Source organism: Suricata suricatta, chromosome 16 (assembly GCF_006229205.1).
Source record: "Suricata suricatta isolate VVHF042 chromosome 16, meerkat_22Aug2017_6uvM2_HiC, whole genome shotgun sequence".
NCBI classification, from domain to species: domain Eukaryota; kingdom Metazoa; phylum Chordata; class Mammalia; order Carnivora; family Herpestidae; genus Suricata; species Suricata suricatta.
This window is the reverse complement of record NC_043715.1, coordinates 37,921,948-37,931,933: the sequence shown is the minus strand read 5'-3', so window position 1 is coordinate 37,931,933 and position 9,986 is coordinate 37,921,948.

The window sequence follows — 9,986 nt, the reverse complement described above, 5'->3', positions numbered from 1 at the left end:
TGTGCTCCTATGCATCAGCACTCCTGTATCCTTTGGGTAAATCCCTAGCAGTGCTATTGCTGGGTCATAGGGGAGTTCTACTCTTAATTTTTTGAGGAACCTCCACACTATTTTCCAGAGCGGCTGCACCAGTTTACATTCCCACCAACAGTGTAGGAGGGTGCCCGTCTCTCCACACCCTCGCCAACATCTATAGTCTCTTGATTTGTTCATTTTAGCCACTCTGACTGGCGTGAGGTGGCATCTCAGTGTGGTTTTGATTTGTGTTTCCCTGATGATGAGTGATGTTGTGGATTGTTTCATGTGCCTGTAGGCCATCTGGATGTCCTCCTTGGAGAAGTGTCTGTTATGTCTTCTGCCCATTTCCTCACTGGGTTATTTGTTTTTTGGGTGTGGAGTTTGGTGAGTTCCTTGTAGATTTTGGATACTAGCCCTTTATCTGACATGTCATTTGCCACTATCTTTTCCCATTCTGTTGGTTGGGCTGTTTAAAAAGTCTAGTGAGAGCAAAGACTCTCACCGTCCCGGCAGGTAAGTTTCCTTGTGACCCATGGCTCCCTGGAGAGGGCCACATGGCTAGGACCTGCACTCCCCAGGAGCTGAGAGCAGTTCCTGGCCCCTATCTTGGCCCCACTCTTGGAGCCACCTCTGTCCCTATATCTTTCTTGCCTTTTGCAGCAGAAGGTTACTCTGGAACATGTTTTTCTCATGGCAATAGCCGAATTCTACCCGAGATGGGATCCCCAACCACACAGGCACATATTTAACCTCTGCTCACATGCAGTCAGCTAACACCCAGGTGGCCAGAGGAAGTCACAGACCTGTGCCCAGGAACAATGGGAAAGAAACCTGCTCTTCCTCTTTCGAGGAAACCGCAGGTCTCCTGGGCAAGTGTGCGAAAACAGGGAGGGCTGGAGGACAGCAGGGAATGACCCCTCCTACCACAGTGCCTAAGTAGTGTTTACTGGAATTCAACACTAATTACTGATTTTAAAGAGGGAACATACAATAGAAATAAAGAGAATGTCCTAATCGGGCAAAGATTTCCTATCTTAAATTAATATTTAACATTTCTCCAAAAGGTAAAACCCAAGAGGAAAAACAAAAAACCAAAACTCCCTCATCAGGTTTGATGAACTTTGGTGATTTGTGAAGGAATTTCAAAACTGAGAAACTTTGAGTTTGGGTGTGGGTACACGTTTGCTCTCATCTGGAGGACAGCGCACATCTTTCATCAGATTTTCAAAAGGGCCATGACCTTCCCCACACTGAAGAAAAATTAAGCAATTAAAAACTACTGCACTGGAGGCCTTCTCATTAAATTCAAGAGCAACATCACTAATATCAGCCAGTAAAGTAACACATAAGAGATAAATAAGAGAAACTGAGAGAACAGATGATATCATCATGATGTGTCAATAATATGGTTGTTCTGCTTATAAACTCTAACTTTCTTCATTCTGAAATGCAGGAGATTTTAAAGCTCAGAATGCATTCTATGTGCAATGCAATCATTGGACATGGCATTGTTTCTCTAGTTTTCCTAAAGAATTTGCATTTAAAATTTTGATCCATCTAAAAGTTGATAGTACCTTATAATTAAAAACATACAGTTTGAGAATGATTAAGAAAGTTTAGAAAGGTGGCTACTTACAATATAAAAATACAGAAATCATTAGCTATACCATATGTCAGAAATAACCAATAGAAAATCAATGAAAACAGAAATCTATTCTGAGAAAAAAGAAAGAAATTTATCTGCAGTAGCATTAAAATATATAACGATGAAAAAATGTCATTAACCAGAAATATGAAACAAAACCTGATAGGAATAAAATTTTAATGACACCAAAGATAAAAGTCTCTAAAATAATAAAATATGTTAAGCTTTGATTAGGAAATATATTAGCTTTGGAATATTGTAAAGGTATCAATTCTTCCTCTATTCATTCATAGGGTTAATAAAGATTCAATAAAGATCCCAGCAGAATTTTCTTTAATTATTTGTTTATTGACATGAATGGTGTGTGAGAACTTGAAACATTCATTCTAATGGGAAAAAAGTAGTCAGGAACACTTTGGAACAAAAGAGTGATAAGGAAAAAATAATTCTGCCAAATATTAAAACAAAATGATTTCAGAGCACCACTATATCCAATGCGATTACAAAGAGGTAGAAAAGTAAACTAAACTAGGTAATCCAGAAGCTGGACCTGATATATTATGTGTTATACACAATATGCCACATTTCCTTAAAGTTTAAATGTAATATTGGTTTTAAGACACCTTATTATTCTATGTACCAATAACAGAGGAAAAACACTCTTGTGATACCCAAGGCTGCATTCTTGGGGTAAATGCCCATGAGAAAGAAGCCCATCATGCAGAACAGGACAACAGAGACATGTCTGTGTCTTTACCTCAGGGCTGAGTGGAGGGAGGAAAGTACATCTCCCCCAAGAACTGACTTAGAGCCAGTGGCCACCCGAGATTAAGGTCCTCCAAATTTCAGAGATTCCAACATGGGAAAAATGCGTTTTAGAAGCAGTGGAGTATATGACAGTGGAATCCAAGATCCATGGCCGGAGATAAGGACCTCTCAATAGAAGGTGAAAGAAACAAAACATGATTTCAGTGTTTCATTCATCACGAAATTTTTTTAAAATATTTTATTGTCAAGTTGTTTTCCATACAACACCCAGTGCTCTTCCCCATAAGTGCCCTCCACCATCACGAAATTTTAAAAATAACAGCTAGACCAAGGAAAGAAGTGAAAACACAAGTTCTTAAAAGAACTAGAAGAAAAGCATCAATCCGAAAGTAGGAATTGCCTTCCCAGACATGGAAGAAGAGCATGATGGAGAAGCATGGGTCTATTGAACTAAAGCGAAATGTAAAATTTCTATACATCAAAAATGAGCTTGAATAAATTAAAATAAAACTGAGGAAAAATAGTCACAACTTTTATGGCATTAAAAAAAAGAGGATAGTAACCTTAACACATTCTAACACTTCAATATGTGCAAGAATTTTCTCCTTGGCAATTTTTATACTAGTGAAAAGATTAGAAACAATTAAAAAGGGGGAATGTGAATAAATTATGACTCATCTATACTAGAAAACATGTTTTTGAAGAAAATTTATTGGCACAGGAAAATTCTTTTAAAACATTAAATGAAATAAAACAGGATATAAATTATATCCAATGTAAACTAATGTATTTATATGTCTCTTTCTCTTCCTCAGTCTCTGAATACTTACAGGAAAATCTGAAAAAAAATATGTTAATAGTGGGTATCTCTGAGGAGTGTCATTATGGGTGATAATTTAGACTGTGGTTTGCAAATTTTCTCAGGGAGTTACTGTGTTAGCTTTCTACGTGGGCTGCAGCAAATCACCACATATTTAGTGGTTTAAACAACACAAATTTATTATCTTGTAGTTCTATAGGTGTCCAGGGGCTAGAATCCAGGGCTGGGCAGGCAGGGGTGTGTCACTTCCTGAGGCTCCTGGGAAGGAACACTTCCTCACCTCTGTCAGTTCCTAGTGGCCCCAAGGACTTCCTGTCTGTCTTGGCCCCTTTCTTGGTCTTCAAAGACAGCAACAGAGGGTCAAATCTGTCTCACTCAGCTCTGTCTCTGACCCATCAGGGAGCTTCTCCACTTTTCAGGACTCTTGTGATTAAACTAGGTCCACTGAGATAATCAAAGATACCCTCCCCATTTTAAGATAACAATCTTACTCAGGGGCGCCTGGGTGGCTCTGTCGGTTGAGCATCCGACTTCAGCCCAGGTCATGATCTTGTGGTCTGTGAGTTCCAGCCCCATGTGGGGCTCTGTGCTGACAGCTCAGAGCCCGGGGCCTGCTTTGGATTCTGTGTCTTCCTCTTTCTTTCTGCCCCTCCCCGACTCATACTCTTTGTGTCTCTCTCTCTCAATAAATTAACATTAAATTTTTTAAGAAAAAGATAACAATCTTACTCACATCTGCAAAGTCCCCTTTGCCACCCTAAGTAACGGAGTCACAGTTTCTGAGGATTAGGGGAGGCACATCTCTGGGGGTGGGGTCACTATACTGCCTACCACAGTTGGTATCATTTTAAAATTTAAGAAACACACACATACTCCTTAAGTAAAAGGAGGTAAGAGGCATATATGAGCTTCATCATCAGTACCATCATCTAAACTTTTATCACCTTTATCAAAATCTGCTAATTAAGCCTTTGGAAACAAATTCACTTTAGACCAGGAGTCTGCAAACGAGGACTCAAAGGCCAAATCCAGCCCACATCTGATTGGTAAATAGTGTTTCTGTGGAGAGGCCCCTGGGTGGCTCAGTCAGTTCAGCATCCAACTTCGGCTTAGGTCATGATCTCACGGTTCATGGGTTTGAGCTCCCCATCGGGCTCTGCACTGACAGTGTGGAGCCTACTTGGGATTCCCTCTCTGTCTCCCTTTCTCTTTGTCCCATCCCCTCTTGGGTTCTCTCTCTATCTCTCAAAATGAATAAATAAACTTAAAAACACAATAATGTTTTCTTGGAACACAACTTACCTCCACTTTTTTTACGAATTGTCTGTGGTTGTTTTGTGGGCTCAGTAGCAAAATTAATTAAATAATTATGATAGAGACAATCGAGCTTAAAATCCTTTGCCAAAAAAAAAAAAAAGTTTGCTGACCCTTGATCATTGCTTCAAAATCTCAAGTTATAACTGAATATAAGGTCATAGGGTGTATTTTGCCTAAGAGAGCCAGTAGGGTTTCCAGGGCCATATGCCCATCTCACCTTTCCCAGAGTAAACACTGAGACCCAGAGAGGGAAATGGGGTCCCAGGGACACCTACACGGCCACAGACTGAGACTGCAGAAGGCAACTGATAAAAAAAAAAAAAAAGTAAAGGTAAATAGAAAATACAAAATATTTACAAATGTGGTATTTATTGTGATGGTTAACTTTAGTATCGAATTGATTGTGCCACAGGGTGTCCAGACAGTCGGTCAAACGTTACTGTGGGTGTATCTGTGTTTTTGGATTAGATTAGCATTTAAATTGGTAGACTACCTAAAGAAGATTACACTCCCTAATGTGGCTGGGTGTTGGCCAATCTGCTGAAGGGCTGAAGAGAACAAGAAGGCTGGTCCTACCCCAAGTAAAGGGGAATTCTTTCTGTCTGACTGCTTTTGGACTTGAACTAAAACAACAGCTCTTCCTGGGTGACCAGATTGCCAATCTTTGGATGCAAACTTGCAGCCTTGGCTCTCCTGGTTCTCGGGCCTTTGGACTCAGGCTAGAAGTAAACTATCAGCTTTTCTAGGTCTTCAGCTTGCCCACCCACCTTGTAGATCTTAGGACTTGCCCACCACTGTACTCAAGTTAGTCAGACCCTTATAATACACATCTACATCCACTTGCCTATCTAGCTATCTATAACGATCTGTCTACCTGTCATCTATCTATTGAAAGGTATACTCTGTTGGTTCTATTTCTCTGAAGAACCCTGATTAATACACCTCAGGCTATATTAAACTCCTTGGGGATGGTCCTGATGTAGGGAGGGGCTTAATGCCCTTGAGAACTGGCAAGGCTTGCTGGGATTTGCAGCCACCACCATTGTACCTGTCAGTCCAGATGGTGGCCATGAAGGGGCAGAACACGGAGAGAGACTCTGGAGGCACACAGGCTTAGAAGACAGACTTTTCTGGCCAGACTCTGAACTTCAACCGGACAAGGGCCATGAATGTCCAGTTGGTCACCAAACAGAAGAGACCACACTGAGAAGAATGTCCATCATGATCTGCCTTTCATTCGTGCAATCTTGTTGTTCAATCAATGGTGTCTTTTCCTCAGCTGTGGCTCCGTGTTGGGGGGGGCTATCATTAAACACATTATTACAAAACTATGCAAGTTATTACGTAGGATAAGAAAAAACATTGATAAAAATTTTAAAAAGGAAGAAAAATGACCCATAATTTCATTTCAGAGATGATAATAGAAAATGATGTGGTGTATATTCATATATATAAACACATACGTGTTCCATCTTCCATTGTGGTTGATACACATTAATATAATCTATCTTATCTTGCTCAACATAGAAATACAAAATATCCACTAATATAAACACACTGAGTGTCCTTGTCATTAAATCACTGCCCTTTTCTACCACATCTCTCCCAGAGTTGATGGAGGGGGGACTTTTAGTTTGAGAAAGATACACATAAAGATTGAATCCCTGGCATAGAGACCACTTATGCCTGCTTCCTCTGGCAGAGTGAGCGTCTCTCAGAAACCAAGATGGCTTCCACCATGTAGGATGGACTCAGGGCACATCTTCAATACTATTTTATTTTAAGTTTATGGGGATTCTGGAAAAATTCACATGCATTTTTTAAAATGCCTGGGAGTAATCTGAGTAAAGTAATTTGCCCCAAATCATTTAACTAGAGAACAGGAAGCTGGGCCTTAGAATATGCACAGTAGGCAGAAAGCATCTGGAGGGTCACTTTAAGGCCTTCCTTGTCCTTAGCAGCCCCCCGCCACATCAGACATATTAAAATGTACACACACCCAACATAATTTATTCATAACGTATTGTAAGGGTTCATTTGTCGTTGCTTGGCTGACATAAAGAATGTGACATTGCAGATACATTTAAATATTTATTGACTTCAATTTTGTGGGGTGTGCAGGTGTTGGCCTGTTTGTCCTTAGATCCATTCCTCACCCCTCGCCTTCTGCTGATGCCTGCAGTCCACTTGCCCAGGACCCTGCAGTTTGGCCAGTGGGAGGCCTGCATGGGAGAGTTAAGGGAGAGGGGCAAGAGAAACAAGGACGCTGTGTCCTTTACTTGGGTCCTGGTTGCGTCGCTTCTGGGACCACCTTCCTCTGGTCCAGACCACTTTGGTCCCAGCTGCCACTGAGTAGTGCTGCCCCCCTGGGCCTGATAACCCTGAGCTCTCCTTCTCCTGCTCTGGCCTGGGGGTGGGAGAGGATGCTACTATTGCTAATCTCTGGGTTGCTTCTGTCTTCTCAGCCTTTCCAAGGGTTGTGAAATGAAATCTCCACTTTATGTTTTCCAGATTAAACTCTGACAAATACAAAGGTTCTTCTTGTTGTTGCTGTTGTTCTGTTTTGATGTGGTGAACCAATGGCGTCAAGTAATTGTATAATTTTTATAATTTTGAATACCTTGGAAACCCTAAATATATACTTTGTAGGCCCTATACAGTGCTGGGCAGGTAGAGTTAGATGATAGTTCTCTAAATGACCTTCCGGAGGAAGGCTGGCAACTGGGTGGACTCAGGGACACTGTACCCCTTCCAGACATTCACCACTCTTCTGTTTATTCATGTGCCCTATGTGCCTAGTCCCATCTACTCAGCCATCTATCCATTCCTTTATTTACCCACCCCGCCACTCAGTCACTAACTCCATCCATTTATCCATCCATCCATCCATCCATCCATTCATCCATCCATCCATCCACCCACCCATCCCTTCTTTCATTTAATAAACTCATCTTTCTCATATTCCCACCTCTAGGTTGGAATCTAGGGTAACAGAATAAATCAGGCACAGTTCCTGCTCTGTAAAGGCAACAGTCCAGTGGAAGAGATGGCCATGTAAAGAGTCAATTACTTTAGGAGTGTTCAATAAAATAGTTGCAGGTATTCAATAAAATATTTCTTGTATGAATAAGTGAATTAGGTACTGCCATGGAAGCAGCAAAGGGAAGTCCTGGGTGCTAAGAGGTGATAGCTTCTTACGCGGCTCAGGAAGACACTGAAAGGGACAGCTTGAGCTGGTTTGGGAACGGTTAGGAGTGAACCGGATATGGAGGTGGAGGGGAATAGCAGGTTCTGGAGAAGGAATAGTGTACACATAGGGAAGAATGTAAAAGATCACCATCTTTGTATTGAATAAAAATCAATAGCATTATGCATTATTTCAAATAAAGTGACTTTATTTGTATGTGTATATTATAGATTATTTATCCATTCACTTACATATAGATGTTTAGATTATTCTCAGAATTTCACCGCTAAAAGCATTAATGAAGCCATTGTGCTTATATCTTTGCACCCTCTCAGCATTGACGCCCTTACAATAAATTCCTGAGAGCATGGTTGCTGGGTCAAAGACATGTTTCTTTCAATACAGCAACTACAACAACCAAAAGTTGATTTCAGTTGAAAGACTCCACTCCAGAAAGGAATACCAATTTTCATTCCCTACAACAGCACACGAGAGTCTCAATTTTCCCACATCTGGGTTATTTTTGGGTTTCGTTAAACTTTTAACCCTTTCCCATATGATGGGTGAAAAAACATGAATCATTTTTACTTTCAATAGCACTTTTGATGACTAATGAGGTAGAATACACCTTAATATGTGTTGACAATTTGTACATTTTGTTTTGTCCTTTACTTCTTTCTGTTTATATATATAAACTTAAATGAAGGTTCTTAACTATTTTTCTGTAACGTGTGGCAGTTTATCTTTTGCACAGTTCATGATTTAGTTTCATTTTTACACAGGTCAAATCATTGTATTTCTATTTCATGTAAAGTTTCCGGCTTTCTTAGAAAGTCTAGAAGGGCTTACTCCACATTATACATTGGTCCTATTTCTTTTTAATGATTTCTGTTGAAAGAAGCGAAGTCTAGATCCAACTTAATTGTCAGATGGCTGATCAATTACACTAACACTCTTGATATATGTTTCCTCCAGGGTTGAGGAGCCACGTTTATGATCTACTTGGATATATCTCACCAGTGGGTCCAGAGCTTCCATATGTGTTGTGTATCTTACTCTTCATTCTCTTAATCCGGTGCTTCCTAATCATTGGCCGCTCATTAAAATCACCTAAGAGGCACTTATGAACCTGGAAGCCCAGGTCACATCCCATCTACACCAATGAAACCAGCATTTCTCTATTTTTTTTTTCTTAAACTCCAAGACGATGCCAAGGTACAGGTAAAACCATTATTTTGACCCGTGACCTCTTATCCGCGTTAGCATGACCCTGTGTTAGTGACTGTAGCTTTGTTGTGTATTTTATTAGCTGAGAGAATAAGCTTCTTATCACTCTTTTTTGTTTGTTCTGTTATTACTAGATGTTTGATTAGTCTCATAATCACCATAGCTGTTTCTGATGTTTGTTCTTGCAAAGAATGTTTATAATTATCAGTTTCCTAAGGGAAAATAGAAATCTTGTTTGGATTACATGGAGTTTCTATATGAAAGTTTAAATTCCTGACTTCGGCAAGTTTCCTAAACTCCCTGACTCAGCTCCATCATTTGGTCATCAGGGATGGCACTGCTCACCAAAACCGTACATCTCTCATTGTCCCTGTGCCACCGTGAGACCCAGGGATCCCCAGACTGCATCTATGTAGTAAAGTTTTGTCATCTATAGCCCTATGTGGCATGATTGCAGGCAGAGCATGTACCTGAAGTTCCCTCACTTAATAGGAGATAAATTTGCCCTGAAAACGATGTTCCCTGCATCACTCAGATAGGCACTTGTGGTCGGTGAAGCCTTGAGGGGGGATGTGGAAGTTTGGGAAGCTTCCAAATGAATCTATAACTTGGTATTCACATTTGTAGAGTGCCTTACAAAAGGAGTGTGTGTGTATGTGAGAGAGAGAGTGTGTGTGTGTCTGTATTTGGATAGCATCACAATTGCACATACTTAACCACACATGGATGACCCGTCCTCTGCTTCTTTGACTCTTGACCGCCGGACTAAGGAGCTTGAATCACAGAAGGGATATAATCTGGGCTGAGCTGAAAGCAGAGGGCTGCAGAGGCATGACAGAGCCAGAACAGAAGTCTGGAGGTGGGGAGAAGGGGGGATAGGGATGCCAATGGGGGCAAGGACGTTGATCCAGGTAAGCAGTCGTGAAGTCTGGACCAGGAGGGACAGCGATGCAAAAATACGAGCTGACCCTGAACAACACTGGGCAGCTTTTCTCTGCCTGTGA